General features: G+C 40.1%; 1 protein-coding gene across 7 annotated transcripts in view; it reads left to right on the top strand.

Moving 5' to 3' along the window:
- The window catches only part of GRIP1 (glutamate receptor interacting protein 1), a 663,043-nt gene that overhangs the window by 549,120 nt on the left and 96,353 nt on the right, over positions 1-17,570 (top strand). The window lies entirely within an intron of this gene.

The raw sequence follows: 17,570 nt of genomic DNA on the forward strand, positions 1-17,570 counted from the left end.
AGTCTGGAGATCCAGACTCTTAGGGAATATACCAGTCTCCCTCCAAATTAGGTGCACTAGTGTACAAGCAACCAATATTTCTGTATAGTTCTTTGAAGATTGGGAAGTGCTGGGATCCAAGTTCAAAGCGGCCTGTATCACCCTGTGTCCAGATCTCCTATTTTAGAAGACCCTTGTTTCACCAGAGGAGTAAGTATGAATCTTCATGATCAAAGTTCCTAATTCCATAGCTTTGGCAAGTTGACCTGCTACGGGGTCTTGGCTGGTTGAAAGCTGGGTGTTCTGCATTTGAGATCATTTGAGGATCCTCAGCCTCTGTTTAATGATAGCTTTGCTCTTAATTGGGAATGTAGATCTGTTGAATCATCCATACTCTCTGCCACAGAGGCCTGAGCCCTATAGATACTGGTAAAAGGGAGATTCTCTTTGACATTCATAACTGTGATTCCAGATAAGCATCAGATATTTGAACAAGCGAGTTTTTGAGACCTGACATATTGGGCTCATTGGAGCCTTTCATCCTGGCATGTTGAACTTTGTGACTATCAAGAGGTTAAAAAAAAAAAAATACTACTAAGCTACACACATTCTCTCTCTCTGAGAGAGGTGGGAGGAGTGCTTATCATTAATCCACAAGAACTGGGTCAAGTACTCCAGCAATATTTTAGCAGCATACAAGGGAAATCTCACCGGCCTTTTTGCCTTATGAGTTCCTGGCTGTTGGTTGCCTGCTTCTCAGGACCCCTTTCAGATTTTGCTACAGACTCTGTCTAAGATGTCTCACACTGTGGAGAAGTGCTTTGGGATACTCTGGGACATCTTCCTTCTCAGAGATGATTTCCTTACTTGAATACATCTGTTGAGTCCCTTACAGGATAGTTTTGTGCTGAGGGGGACATTTGCCTTGCAGAATCCGCTTCACCTGAACCTTCCTATCCAAACAGAATTGCAGTAAAAGTTTGGGAGCCTTACTTGCAGAATTCTTGAACTCAGGAGGGCATGTGGGGGCCTGAGTTTTTAGTGAGGTCATTCAAGCTGAAGATATCATTTGGGAGATACACTAAATACCCCATCTGTGAAAAAAAATGAAAATTGATTTAATTTTTGTTATTGTATCGTTCAAAGGCTCCACATGTGTTTCTTGACTACCTCGTCCAAGATATGGATTCATTAGTTATAGGTTATAAAATAAATCCATAGCAATGTAGATAATCTGAAATTGCAGAGAGAGAGGAATATTGAGATCATTTACAGCACTTAAAGCTAAGTAAGTGGAAAGACACAAGAAAATCTAACTAATGATATACTAGAATACAGTCCAGCTCTGTCATCCTGCCCTTCCTTTCTCTTCTGTTAAAACTTTCTCTTAATGACAACATCACTACATAGTACATTAGGCAAAGATTCAAACTTCTGGGGGCATATAAATAATAATTTCATTCACTGATGTAAGAGGTTTTTTCTCTTTCTGTAGTTAAGTAAAGAAAGTAATTGTTCACATCAACTAGGAAGTTAATTAAGCAACATAGATGACATCAGCATGTCCTGGGTTTATCCCAGGAAGTAGCAAAGGACAAAAGTACTGATGTGTGTGGTTAATTTCTGTGAAGCATTATGCAAAGTACTTTACCTGTTTCATCAATTCTAACTGTCACAGCAATCTTGTGACATATAAATCGTTATCCTTATTTTTCATAAGTGAAGGAATTGTCTTGAAGAGGTGGCATTTACTGCCCAAGTTCACACAGATAATATTGTGTAAAACCCAAGATTAAAGCCAGATTGCCCTCACACAACTGATTATGTGCCCACAGAAGACTGACAGTCATTATGGCCAATGTATGAAATAGGAAATGTTTTAAGTATGGATGTAAGCTTTGGAAGCAGCAGAAAAACTAATGAAATGTGTCTTTATATATTCTAAACCTAAAATTCTGAAGTTGAAATGTAAGTCTTAGTTGATATTCTTTCAAAAATAAAAGACTTACAAGGAATATTTAAAAATAAAAATGAAATCTTACTATTTAAAATAGAATTACTTGAGGTGTGCCTGGGTGGCTGACTCCATTGGTTAAGCATCTGACTCTTGGTTTTGGCTCAGGTCATGATCTCAGGGTCATGAGATTGAGCCCCATGTCTGGCTCTATGCTCAGCTGGAATCTGCTTGAGATTTTCTGCCTCTTCTTCTCCCTCTCTCCATGCTTGTGCTGTCTCTCTCTGTGCCTCTCTCTCAAGGAAGTAAGTAGGTAAATTAATTCTTTTAAAAAATAAGAAAATATAATCATTTTAGTCCTAAGTGCATTACTGAGGGGAAAAAAAATCCCAGAGCATCAAATATTTAACATTAAGTACCTAAGAGAGTTCTGAGTAAGAGGAAGAAAGTGAGACAGTAAATTAATTATCTACTGGTGTTTAATCATTCAGGCATTTTTACCAATACGAATTCTTGTAAAACTACTCAGACTAAGGGAGTGGGGCATAGGAATCCAGGAATCCTTCTATCTATTTTTTTCCTTGGTCTCTTAATAGCTCATGCACATCCAGAGACATCTTCACGGATTCCCAAGCACTGCATGACCACCCTGATCGCCACAATGAGCCAAAAGCATTAGGATCTAATTTGTCTCCAAAGACAGGAGAACAATAGATAGTCCAGGAAAAGGAACACAAGTATACTCCCAAAGTAGGGTCTGTGTTCACCTCCTAACATAATGAAGATATCACGGCACCATCATCTGAGTCAGGGTTCCATAATGATGGCTTTACACTGGAGCCATTTGTCAGCTCTTGTCCTTCTGCAAAGGCTCTCACCTTCCTTAATTCTCCAGTCATGTGCCAAAGGTGCTTGGACTCCAGAGATTCCCAAGTTCACGGTGGAACTACTTGGCTCTACTTTCTGCTGTGTGTACTGGTTTAGGGAGGCTTTCTACTCTCATCTTTTGAAATATTCCAGGAGTTGTTCCAATTTCTCTTCAATAGTAGAGTATCTTAGAGTAGCATAAGAGGCTGTTTGTCACCTTCAAATGCCCTCCCTGGTCAAGAGACAGATGCCTATAGAAGGCTTGAATACAAGAATATATATATATATATATATATATATATATATATATATATAAAACTGTATAACTGTAATGAAAAGATGATGTTCTACACACACTTCTGAAGACACACAAGGCTTCCTGGAGATGGTACTCTCTAAAGTTAGCACATTACAGTTAAATCATCTCAGCAGCATCTGCTTGGACCACTACCCAATGCAGGAATCCCTTCAGGACCTTCCTTACCAAGCTCTATTTGAACACTTTTTTTTAAAGACGTCTTATTTATTTATTTATTTATTTATTTATTTATTTTGAGAGAGAGAGAGAGAGAGCACGAGTGGTGAGAGGGGCAGAGGGAGACAGAGAAGCAGACTCCCCATTAAGCAGGAAGTCTGACCTGGGGCTTGATCCCAGGACCTGGAGGAGACCATGACCCTAGCTAAAGGCAGCCGCTTAACTGACTGAGCCACCCAAGCACCCCTATTTGACCACTTCTTTTCTTTTCTCTCTCTTTTTTTTTTAATGTTCAGTACTAATAGCAGACGACCTCCTGCCAAAGCCTAAAGCAGGAGTCCTCCACACTTAATCTACAATGGAATTACCTGGAGAGCATTTAAAATGACCATCCCATCCCAGAGGGTTGTGACAAAGAGAACACAATGATATATAGGAAAGCACTTTTTAAACTATAATTCACAGCAGAAATGGAAGTCATACCATTGTTTGCGCTGTTGAACAATAATTTCTAAATATTCACCCATCATTCCAGCCTATCTAAACTTTTTCAGATCTGCCATCCAACTTGTTTTCTATTTTATCCAGCTATGTCAATCTTTTCTCTTTTCTTTTTTTATTTTAAAGATTTTATTTATTTATTTGACAGAGATCACAAGTAGGCAGAGAGGCAGGCGGGGGGAGGGGGAAGCAGGCTCCCCACTGAGCAGAGAGCCCGATGCGGGGCTCGATTCCAGGACCCTGAGATCATGACCTGAGCCAAAGGCAGAGGCTTACCCCACTGAGCCACCCAGGTGCCCCAATGTCAAACTTTTCTAATTAGAAATTTTATTTATTTATGATTAATAAATCAATATTTATTGAGGACCTACCAGATTCAAAATACTAGACTCCGTGCTTATTATTTCTATCCAGTGATCACCATTGGCCCAGGCTATGGTGTGGGGTGGGGGGTGGGCAGTGGTAGCTGTCACTCTTGATGCCTTGGTCAGGTGTTGTTTGCTTCTTCATTGACAAGACGTCATGGTTTTAATACATGATGATCAAGTTGTTTTTCCCTTTTTTATCTAGCCATGTCTTTAGGTCTGTACATTTGCACAGCATTGCTTTCTTTAAATACTGTCTTTACCCCCTATAAAAACCCAAGGTCAGTCAGAAATATAGATGCTTAAAGTATTTCTAAGTATATTTTTGGCAACGTACAAGTAAGTTGGCTTTTAGGATGTCTGTGTGGTTGGTATTCATTTGTCTTATTTCAGATCTGGTTCCTAGGGAGCTAGGATACCTTTTTTTTTAACTGTATACATAAAGCCAGATCTAGTACAGGGTGCCAGAGAGTCTGTGTCTTGCTATTGAAGCCTTTGCTCTTCCTGACTGACCGTTCCTCTTAGTCCTAGGAGGTTAAGAATCCCGAGTGGTAGGAATTCTTTTTCAGGCTGGCAGACACTTATTCCTACTTAAGTACTTTCTCTGCCTCAGCAGAATCTGATGGAGATTCATCCCATTTTTCGCGTGGATCACTTACCCAGCTCAGAAAACCTGACAGGGACTATTTTTAGACTGAGGAGGAATCAGACCTCCTGGAGAGTGATGATAGGGAATATGATGATGACACAGTAGCCATGCATAAATGCCAAATGTTTTTAACAGTCAGGGCAAAGAATTTTTCACTTTGTGGCAAATATTTCTACTTTCCCCTTGGTGCTGGTCATTTAAATGCCAGATTCATTTGGCTGTTTACACTTTTTAAAGCAAATAGGACATAGATTTTGTGAGTTTCCTGAAAGCTTGCTCCTGGTGAAATTACACCATTTTTACAAAGACATCACATTAGGACTGGCAGTGGAAATGGAAGCTTCTGGAGTTTGTGCAGTTAGACACATGGCATTGTCTACAATGTGCACCCCAACTCACTATGTCTGAACTCATAAATTTCTTTAAGAAATGTTGTGACCTGATTTTTCTCATCCTCTGTTTTAAAAATTTAAAAACTCTTTATTATTTATCTACATGGGATAAGATTAGAGCCTGAGAAATTAGTGTTAGAAGACTTTTGTTAGTATCCTACAAAACATGTTTAAATATCTATAAGTACTATGTGAGTCTATAAAATTTAATATTGAAACCTGCCATGTCAATCCTAAGATGATTATTTCATATAGTATTATTCCCTTAGCCAGGGACCAAAACTCTTTCATTTATTTAGCTACTGGGTTCTAGTTTCCCCTGAACTACATTCATGGTGAGGCATCACTCTGCAATGGGCCAAGAAAACCGAAGGCAATCTGGAAGAAGAACAGAGTACTAATCCTACCATACATCAGGATCTGTGAAAAAGCTAACATAATCCAGACAGTGTGGTACTGGTATAGGAAGGACAAATTGACCAATGTGACAGAAAAGAGTGTTCAGAAACAGAAATATACATATATAGTCTCCTAGTTTATGACAAAGGTGACATTGCAGTGCAGTGAGAAAAGAATGGTTTTGTTTTATTTTCTTTCACATGATGATGTGTTGGTTATATCCATGTGGAAAAAGTATATCATGACACTGCCCCATACCATACATAGAAATAAATTCAGATGGATTCCTTATCTATAGGTGAAAATTAAATAATGAAGCCCTTAGAAAAAGTATGGGATAACATCATCATGACTTCATAGTAAGCAGAGATTTCTTAAAGAGAACACAGAAAGTACCATAAAAGAAAAAAAGAATAATTAAGAACTTCTCTTCACTTAAAAGACATCATTAAAAGTCTGGTGTCTAAAAAGACACCATTAAAAGTCTGAAATGGTAAGCCACAGAGGGGAAAAATATATTTGCAAACCATGTATCCAATAAAGGACTCATCAGAATATGTTACTTTTAAATTCCCACAAGTCAATAAACCAGAAAACCTAATGGAAAGTTGGAAGGAAAAACTTGAGCAGGCACTTTATTAAAAAAGTTATCAAGGGGCGCCTGAGTGGCTCAGTAGGTTAAAGCCTCTGCCTTCGGCTCAGGTCATGATCCCAGGGTCCTAGGAACGAGCCCTGCATCGGGCTCTCTGCTCAGTGGGGAGCCTGTTTCCTCCTCTCTCTCTGCCTACTTGTGATCTCTGTCAAATAAAGAAATAAAATCTTAAAAAAAAAGTTATCAAAGTGGCCAATAAGCCAGGAAAGATGGCTCAACACCTTAGTAATCACGGAGATGCAAATGGAAACTACAATGTGATACCACTACCACACCTACCTGAATGGTCACGGTGGAAAAGACTGACCATAGCACGAGGTGACAGAGATGGAGAACAACTGGAACTCTCATTTCCTGCTGGTTAGAAGGTAAATTCATACAACTCTTCTGGAAAACTCTTTGACAGTATCACTTGAGTTGACATAGTCATACCCTACAGCCCAACAATTCACTCCTAGTTATGACTCCCACAGAAATGCATTTCTGTGTTCACCAAAAGACACAGTAGAATGTTCATAACAATATTTGTAACAACAGCCCCAAACCTAAATAGTAGAATGGGTAAACTATGGCATAATCACCCAATGGAATATTATATAGCAATGAGAATGAATTACCTAAAATTGTTCCCAACAATGTACGTGAATGTCACTAACATAATATTGAGCAGAAGCTGGAATCAGAAGAGTAAGAACTGGGTCTGTTTTTTAAAACTACAAAAATAAGCAGTACTAACCAATGCTGGTAGAAGTCAAGACAGTGGTTACCAGGGACAAGGGAGTGATTTAAAGGACTATACAGTGGGGGGATTCTTTGATGCTGGTACTGTTCTATTTGTGGATGTGGGTATGGGTACACAGATGTATTCAGTTTATGAAAAGTTATCAAGCAGCTGATTTATGATTTATGCATTTCTCTGTGTGTTTGTTATACTTCAGTAAAAAGTTTACAGAACACTATAAGCCAATAAGCAAGGTACAAAAATTATCAGTCATGTAAAATGTGGAGTAAGGGGCCAAGATAGTCCAAAGGTAATCAGATTCCCAGGGTGAGCTCCTACAGAGAACAAAAGTCAATCATCAACCATGCTTTAGCCAAGCTCAAGTTAACATGGGACCTATTTTGAGTTTCACTTACTTTGAACTCTTCTTACAGCACAGTAACTATGCCAGCTATCTCCTTTAACTCCCTAGAAAAAACCTAGGATTTAAGATAAACCTCATTTGAACATGGAAGGTACACTCTGTTGTATTGGGAATATTTCCCAGGCAGTGTATTTCAGTAAGCAAAAAAAAAAAAAAAAAAAAAAAAACCTGGCAATTTTTTTGAAAGTTAAAAAAATTCTTTTTAGAGTTTAGTTCATCTGAAAGAGATTGAAATTATTAGTAGCATTATTTGAATAGGCTATCACTAATAAAAATACTTAACTAATGGGTAAATGGAAAAGCACCCCAAAGGTACTTTTTATCAGAATGAATGGAAGGCAGGCAAAGCTAATAATACCATGCAGTCTTTCTGCCACCCCGGGAGGTTCTAATCAAGCCTTGTGCTCTGATTGAAATGCAGGGCTCAGAGTGGGAAAACTGATTAACAAAATAAAAAATCCGGAGTGTTTCCCATGCAAACAGTCATCAGCGTATCTTATGTAATTATGTAGCCCATAAATCAACACAGCGTGCAAGGGCTTCAGCCATAGTGTAAATATCTTAATGACTGAGCCGTCTTTAACCATGAATAATTTATATCTGCATGATCCATTTTTCTCAACCATGCTTCACTTAGGCAGGACAAACTAATCTTCTGTCAGGGGATGGGCTCTTGATTATTTCTTCCTGCTTTTTCTTCTGTTTATTTTTCTCATTTTGACACACTCCATTTTTTCCCTCTTACACTTTCTTAAATAAGGGTGCCTCATTCATCCACCCTGTCTGCTGGCTTTTACTTTTGCTATGCATCTTCTTAGACATCTTGGAATAAAGCCAGGGCTTCTGGACGCCTACTTTTCATAAGGCCTTCTGTAAATGGAATTAGGTGGCAACTGGGGAAATGGGCTTAATCCCACAAGGCAGTATGAGCTTCTTGATGTTGTTGTGGGGAAACATTTATTATGGAAAGCAATTGCCAGAAAAGGCTAATGATCAATTAAACGTTAGCATTTGTAGATCCCCTTCTGTGATGCAGAAAGTAACTGCCACATGGGTAATGCTGGAAAGCTTACTTGCTAAAACAGTTTTGTTGTTTTCTTAGAGCCCATTAAAATAAAGGCAGCTGAGAAACATTCAGATCAAATTCTGTGTTATCCAAAAAGCTCATCCTAACCATCCCAACTCACTGTGCTTGAAACTCTTCAGATCCCAATAGGTCTCATTGTCATTGCCATTCCATGAAATGTACCATAGATGTTTGGTAATACCAGTTGCCTTTCTACAGACGGTCCTCGTGGACAGGGAATTTTGGTCACCTTCTCTGGATCTTTCAAACCTATTTTGAGTTATTTTCCTAGAAACCTAGAAATCACATCCTATTTGATGACCCATTATTTCTTATAAGCACATTGACCCTACTATATTAAAGATTTCACGGGGGATGGGGGGGATTGCAAACATTGTATATCCTGCAGTTTTTTAAAAAAAAAAATAACTAAAAACTTAAGGAGATCCAACAGAATCATTTTCCATAGTGGAATCCAGGAGTTCTATCCTACTCCCCCCACCTTCTTGGCAAGGGATCCCCAGGGGTTACTAGAAGGAAGGGGTAATACATTTTCATCTTTGAGTCCCAGTACTCTCTGGTGTTGTAGCATATAGTTAGTGCTCAATAAAAGTACTTTTAAAATTCATTTTGTTGCAAGAATGATGAGTTAGCCGCAGACTTAGAAAGCTCAGCTCTGTGGGAGTATGAGGTAGGTGATCTTCTAACCTGGCAAGGATCTGGTTAGGCCTCTCATCTCCTGAAAAGTACATTAATCCTGCTCCTGATTCATCTGATGTCTAAACCAAATGGATCTGGTCTCAGTCATGTATATAAAATGCCAACATACCAGAGTCTTCTCACAGAGGACCTTCTTGAAATGTCCGATATCCAACTTCTGTTGGAAACCCAAGTGAGGGAAAAGATTGATATCTAGGAAAGATACCCGGAGAAGTATCTAGTCTGTCTACCCTAGGGTCTGCCTTTAGATCAAGTTGACCACCACATTAGCTTATTCCTTTATAGAGACACTATCATTGATTTGTTTTTCAATTTTATTCCTTAGCCTTGATCAAGGAATAGCCACTGGAAATCACTTCTGTGTCCTATTATAAAAATGTGTTGAGGATATTCCCCAATATATCAGTTAGCATCATATATATGAAGTCCCATGGGAGAGATATCTTTCTCTCTGATAGAAAAATCCTTACTTCCCATATAGGGACTAGAAGACTTCCCCCTTTGCAATATTGATTACTGCGTAATTAACCATGCTTCCTTTATTGTCCCAGTTTCCAGGAAACTCCGAATCTTTTTTTTCTTTTTAACTGAAGCAAAATTCACATAATCTATAATTAACCATGCTAATGTGTACAACTTGATGGTAGCATTTAGTACATGTACAACATTGTGCAACCATCAGTTCTGCTAGATGCAAAACGTAAGCAGTCACTCCTCTTCCCCTCTGTCCCCAAGCCCCGGCAACTAGCAATCTACTTTCTGTCTCCTTCAATTTACCTGTAGTTCTGAGTCATTTTTGCAGTTCAGAGCACCTCTATTAACCCTTGTGGGCAAGGCAGTGTAGGCTCCTTTTCTTCTTCCTGATTATTTCTTTGTATTACATATTTAGTTTAAAGCGGGCGGCCCCCCTGACTTTGTGGAAGGAAATTGAGTGGAGATATATACGAACAAGGACATCCTTCTTTTTTCCTCTAGAGCTTCTGGCCACCCTTCTCCATGCTGCTATGTGCTCTGACCTACAGGGCCTGCATAATAGGCTCTCATGACCTCAGGCTCCAGTTGGGTTTAGCTGAGGGAATCATGGCAGGGGATGAGAGGGAGGAAGAACAGGGATGGAGAGTGTTATTACCTGGCTGCTTTTCTGTGGGTTTACTGGAGCGGTCTACATCCTTTGACAGAAGGTGCCAGCTCCTGTCAGGTGTCCTTTCCACACAGTCCTTTCTGAATCCCCATTTCACTAACAGCTCTATCCTTTGCTGCTTCAGGACAGGGTAGTAAGGTGCTCTTTGCTTCTGGACCCAGAGTATTGCATTATCCCCGTAGTTTCTCTCTAACCTGCCCACATCTTTCTAAATAGTTTTTTAATTAAATTCTCATCAAATTATCCCAATTTGAGTGTATCATCTGTCTCTTGTGAGGACCCTGACTCAAATAAGCATATTCTACTCTGTGATTCTGTTGAGCTGTAGGTCAACATGATTTGCTCAGGTCCTGTGCAGGTAAGCTGGTCTGGCAGATTCTCCTGGGGCCAGACAATGTCCTCTCCCAGATATCCAGAGCATTCACATCTCTTCATGGTTTTAAGGCATAGGACCTTTGTGTCAGCCCTTAAATGACAGCAGTCTTTTTTAAAAAGCTCATAATCCTGGAGGTGGCTTATTTACTTGACCATTTTCAGCTGCTGTAATACCCACTTTAGAAGTGGAATGACCAATGAGCTCAAGTTCCATGTGGAAGAAGGTGGGTTACCTTTCTGCCGATGGATTGTTCCCTAATTCTTTCACTACTAGATAAACTCACATACTTCTCAGTCTGATATTATGAAGCATTAGAAGGAATTCATTATGCAGGCTTAGAATCTAGACAAAAGAAAAATACTCTTCATCATCAACATTATGCATGCATATGGACCTTGTTACAAGAATAGCCACTGAAAGGATTCAAGCATAGGGTTAACATGATCCCAACTACACTAGGGACTACTTCAAGCGAAAGAGTATGATTTAATCCCGCATCATCAGTATATTTTGCAGAGCACTTAAAATAATAAGTGTTCATGTTTTCGCTTGCTTCACCAACAAATATCACTGAGCACCTACTATATACATAAACACTATGGACTGTGGAGAACCAGTCATGAGGAGGGCTTATACAATGCCTGCTGTGTGGAGCTTCCATGTTTACCCAAGAACAATTAAGTAAATATCTAATTAAATAATTGTTGAATGGCTTTTATTAGAAGTGCTGTGAAGAAAAAGCACAGGGTTCTACTAATGCCTTTCTCAGGAAGGTTGATATGGCTTTCGAGGCAGGGCAGGAATCCCTGAGGAAGTGACACTTGAGCAAGGCAGTGGTGAAGAAGTAGGTGAAGGAGAAGAAATGGGGGAGAGTTGGAGCATTCCATAGACAGAAGGGACCAGAGGCAAGAAGGCACATGGCATTTTTGAAGAATTGAAAGAAAAGGAGGGGGCTGGAGAAGAGAGAACAAGAGCAGAATGGTGGAAAACAGAACTGGTGAGTTAAGCAGGAGCCAGATGTAGGTTGTTGTAGATTGTGTTAATTTTTTTTTACCCCACATGAACAGCTATTGAAAGGATTTAAGCATGGCGTCAACATGGTGAGATACACACTTTTAAAAAAGATCACTGGCTTGGGGGAGGGGGAGGCCATGAGAAGATGAAGGGCTATCAGATGGTGGTAACTTAGACTGAAAGAGTGATTGTGCAGTTGGAAAGAAAGGATGAAGTTGAGAGCTATTAGGAATTAGAGTCAAGAAGGATTTATGAGGATGAGGGAGAAGATGGAATTGAGATGACTCCTAGGTTTCTGGTTTGCGTGAAGGAGTATAATGGGAGTCAGTCGCTGGGAGAAGGAAACATGAAGAAGAACCAGTGAAATGTGGTGGGCTCACTATCAGTTTTGCACAGATTATGTTTGTTGTGCTCATGAAACATCCAAGAATTGTTCAAGGTGGCAGTAGTAGCAGTGGGAGCTTAGGGGATGGATATATGCTGGACACATAAATTTAAGAGTGATTGTGATTAAGTGAAACTGGGCTACTAAGGAGAGACAATGGAAGGCTGAGCTCATATTCAGTAAACTGTTGTCAACAATCCCTGATCATCCTTGTGGTGTGTGTGTGTGTGTGTGTGTGTGTGTATACAGATACGTATATAATGGAATATTACTCCGCCATCAAAAAGAATGAAATCTTGCCATTTGCAACAACATGGATGGAGCCAGAGAGTAGTATGCTCAGCAAAATAAGTCAGGGAAAGACAAATACAATATGCTTTCACTCATATGTGGAATTTAGGAAACAAAACAGATGGGCATAGGAGAAGGGAAGAAAAAATAAAATAAGATGAAAACAGAGAGGGAGGCAAAACATAAGAGACTCTTAACTCTAGGAAACAAACTGAGGGTTGCTGGAGGGCAGTTGGGTGGGTGGATAGGATAACTCGGTGACAGGCATTAAGGAGGGCACTTGATGTAATGAACACTGGGTGTTATAAGCAACGAATGAATCACTAAATTCTACCCCTGAGATTAATAATACAGTATATGTTAGCTAAATTGAATTTAAATTAAGTTTGTTTTTTTTTAAAAATCCCTCATCATCTTTCCCTGAGATAAGCACCTACCTTTCCTTTCCACATCTTTATTTTTTCCTGCAGAAGTTAGGACCTCATTATGACAGTCTTGTTAGAAAGTTAAAAGTTGTGCCCTGGAAATGTCTTAATGTGAAATCTTAATATTACATAATGAGTGTATAAAGATGGGAGACCATCCCTCAACCTCAGTCTTTAAAGGATGTTATTGTTGTTCTCAAAATACTTAAAAGCGTGAGGTTTCACGTCCCATCTTGGTAAACAAGGGTTTTCTAGAAGAGTTCACCTCCTCTACTCATTAGCAGGATACTTGAATTTAAGTTTAGCTACTGCATATTTTTATAAAGTTTATTAACCTTCTGTAAGTTATTGATTTCCTCGGTTTTTCCTTACCTGACATTGCTATTTCTTTGTAGAGTCATAGATTATCAAGGCTAGAGAGCTTTTATTGAGGTCCCCTTATTTTACTAATGAAGAAAATGAGGTCTAAATGAAATGATGACTTGGGCTTTATGGTGAGTTGGTGGTATAACTAGGCATCACCTTTCCAGCTTCCAGCTCTGAGCCCAGCTTAGAAGTACACTGTTTCTTCCCTTAACCAGGACTTTAAATTTCTCTTCTCAGAACTCTGAAGCTTTCTACTTTAAAATTTAAAAGAAACTCATTTGTGGCACATATGGCTCCCCCAAATGGAAATATTGCACTTGTTCCTTTGAAGCCTTATTGGGGAAAGTACTATGTAAAGAGAAATTTATTCTAGAGGTGCACCAGAGCAACTGTGGGTATGATCTCTCTTCTCTTCTAAATTAATGGCAGCAGAAGATCTGGTGCACTTTCTCTGTGCTTCTTTTTTTTCCCCCAATAAACCGCTTTAACTGTATGTACATCATCTACTTCAAGAGAACCTGACACTTGTTCTAGACCCACTCCATTTGCCTCAGTCTGACCCCAAGACGCCCTCCACATGGGAGGAGCCATAATTCAGTGATAGCAGGGTACTAACAGCCAAGTGCAAAGCTAAAGGGATGATGGGAGCAAAGGTCTCCCATGACCTCCTTAAACCTATTTTGTCAGCTACTCCCATGCATTTAATGTGTAGCCCTTCCCTTTTGACTTTCTGTCCACCTCCTTCCCTACCAACAATTTCTCCTAATTGTTCTGATCTTCTAGAACACTATAGCCTGATATAGAATCTTTGCATGCATCTTAAAAGGTTTCTTAAGCACTAATTATATCCTTAAAGAACAGAAAGTAAAACGCTTCTCATGGGTAATCAGTTCCCTTCAAGTTTGCCAGTATTTTTCTGTGTTTCTTGATACCCCTGTTCCTCTCATTTCTTTCTAAAGGAAAAGCTTAACATTCATTCTTCACTATAACTGGAACATTACAACCATACAAGAATATAATTTTTAGGACCTTGACAAATATAGGCCAGGGAAAAAAGAATAACAATGTAAGAGTTTACATTTAAACAATTTCCACATACACTGATTATCTCTTTAAAAAAACTCTGATCTTTAATCATGATGTAATGCTTTTAAGAAAAATGAGTACTTCATGTGTACTGGGTAATGGTTGATTGTGGTTTTATAAAAAATTTACATCTGCAAATACCTAGTTATAAATAGGTGCCTCTTAGAATAGCAATTCAAGAAGGATACATTGGAGGGCTAGACTCAAGTGAAAAGGCTTATCAGGATATAGATTTAGCTTTTAACAAAGACCCAAACCTAATATCTTATCTTAAATATGATAGAAGTTTATTTAATGGGAGAGCTCCGATCTCTGGAGATAGGGTTTCAGAAGCCTAAGCTTGTTCTACGTGGCTCCCTGCTCTTGTCTACATGGCCGAAGATGGGTCACCAGTGCTGGGCCCATACTGCAACAGCAACAAATGGCTCACTTCTCACTTCTACTCACTCCCCATTGGCTGGAACTTGGTCACAGGGAGGCACCTCCCTGCAAAGGAGGCTGGGAAATGTCCTTAGCTGAGCAGCTTATTACTGAAGAAAGAAGGAAAGATGGGATAACAAGGAACAACCACCAGTCTCTGTCATTTGTAAGAGGTTAAGTTATAAGGACCGGAAAAACTTTTATCACTTTCATCTGTTAAGCCAAAGAAATTTATCTTTCGACATGAGAAAACCAAGTGGAAGAATATATGTGATTATCACCTCACAAAGCTATCTATTAAAATCCAACCAATCTGTGAGAAGTGGTTTTGGAAATTTGTCCTTCTAAAGTTATTCCTTCTATTTTTGTGGTGACCATTTCACAGCATATATGAATGAATATCAGATCATCACATTGTATACCTAAAACTAATGTAATCCATCAATTATTCCTTGATTAATTAATTAATTCTTTCCAAAGTTCTCTAAAGATAGTGTGATATCTAAAGATAGCTCTGCTGGGCCAGAGCTGACATGAGGGTCAACCTAAGCAAGAAGGGAGCTTGCTGGGGAGTCTGCTCAAGGAAGGGGAGGACAGCAGACTTTAGGGGGTGAAGCTCTAGGCACCAGATTTTGTGTACTTAATCACAGAACTTGGGAGTATGAGAGTTGAGAGGTGGGCAGAATCCACTATCCTAGTGAGGTAAGGACCACCAAAACAGAGGTTATGAGGACTGACCAGAATTCTTTATCAGGGGGTCCCAGTTGAGGCAAATCAGGTGCAAACCACTGTTGTGCATAGCCAAGGGGACCGCTCACTGTAAACCGCAAGGTGAGAGTAGAGCAGGACCCTGGGCAGCACCGTGACCAAGTGAGTGAGGCACTGGAGAGAAACAAGGCAGCAGTGAGGGAGAAGGAGGAGAAGCCAGACATTATTGATGGCCCTAGACCAGGGTGCTGACACAGCAAGGTGAGAAAGACGAGAGAGAGTCACAGCCACAAGAGTTAGGTTCATGAGAAAATTATAGTCATAACACCCCAGAGTCAAAAAGTCCTGCTAGCAGACTAAGAGCTTTGAGTCCTCCCAGCTATTATTAATGAGATTCTGCCCCGGAATTGACAGGGAGAGAACTGACAGGCCCTAATGGTCACTTAGCTTTTTTTAGGACTGAATTATTGCAATATCACCAACCATTTAAGAAGCAAGTATAAGGTGCCTGGGTGGCTCAGTGGGTTAAGCATCTGCCTTTGGGCTCAGGTCATGATCCTGGAGTCCCAGGATCGAGCCCCACATCAGGCTCCCTGCTCAGCAGGGAGTCTGCTTTTCCCTCTCCCTCTGCTCTTCCCCACTCTATCCACCCCTCCATTTGTGTTGTCTCAGTCGCTTAAATAAAATCTAAAAAAAAAAGAAAAAGAAAAGAAAAAAGAAGGAAACATAGTATATATAAGAATCCTTAGCACTGGAATATGGATGTTGCTGGCATGAATGTTCTCATCAATGTGCTGTATTCTGTCAAAAGTATTGAATTAAGGGGCGCCTGGGTGGCTGAGTGGGTTAAGCCTCTGCCTTTGGCTCAGGTCATGATCTCAGGGTCCTGGGATCGAGCCCCGCATTGGGCTCTCTGCTCAGCAGGGAGCCTGCTTCCCCCTCTTGCTCTGACTGCCTCTCTGCCTACTTGTGATCTCTCTCTCTCTCTCTGTCAAATAAATAATAAAGTCTTTAAAAAAAAAAAAAGAAAGAAAGAAAAGAAATACCTTGTTTCATAGCAAACTGAAAATAGCTCTCTCCAGTGGAACTTTCAGCTTCATGAACCAGTCCATACTGCCTGAGCTTCAACAACAGGAATACAGATTTCCTAGCTCACCCTATCTGAGCGTCGCCTCTGTGATAAAGATGTACTTGCAGAAAAGACAAAGTTGCATTCATGAAAGCAGTAGAAAATCGGAGAAATATTAGAGTCTTGTAATGTAGTCTTATAAAATGGTTGGGGTTGCAATATAGCAATAATCAATGTATAGTACTTTGTAAATTACAAAATGCTTTAACAAGACGTTGATTTCATTGAAATAAACACTCTGGAAAAGATACCATTTTGTAGGCGAGCAAGCTGACTTGGAAAGTTTTCGTAACTTATCTGAGAGGCTGGGATGAAAATATTGTGACAAAAAGGATTAAACACAGGTGTTTTAATTCCATGTCCAAGGCTCTCACCCGTAGGACCCCTGCCTCTTCTGAACTTTAAGGGACTGCATGAGCTTTCTCATTTACTCGTGCATTCATTCAACAACTGCTCGTCACTCACCTCCTCTGGACCAGTCATTATGCCAGGCACTGAGGATGTTGTGACCAACAAGACGTCCTCTCTGCCTTCACAGCCAGCTTGCGGTCTGGCGAAGGACAGAAGCATGTACCCTGACCACTGCGAAACAGTGGGGTGTGCTCAGCAACAGAAGGAATGTAGCAGGCGGTAGGAGCACGTGAGAAAGGGATCTCCCCAAGTCATGAGTCAGGAGAGGCTTCTCAGAGGAGCTGATATTTATGCTGAGTCCCCAAGGGGAGTAGGAGTTGAAGGAAGAAAGAGTGTTCCAAGCCAAAAATAAAGTCTGTGTGGTGTGAAGTCATTGCAGAGGGTGAGGTGATCTCAGATCAGGTCCAGAATAGGGAAAGAGGCAAAGGATTGACGAGTTCAACTTAGTGTGTGCATTCCTAGTACTTGGCTACTGTGAGAGTCCATCTGTTCATCCATCTCTGCCATCCAACCATCCGTCCAACCATCCGTCCAACCATCCATCCAACCATCCAACCATCCGTCCAACCATCCGTCCAACCATCCATCCAACCATCCAACCATCCATCCATCCATCCAACCATCCATCCAACCATCCATCCAACCATCCAACCA

Source organism: Lontra canadensis, unplaced genomic scaffold, assembly GCF_010015895.1.
Source record: "Lontra canadensis isolate GAN:19392208 unplaced genomic scaffold, GSC_riverotter_1.0 scaffold9, whole genome shotgun sequence".
Taxonomy (NCBI): Eukaryota; Metazoa; Chordata; class Mammalia; order Carnivora; family Mustelidae; genus Lontra; species Lontra canadensis.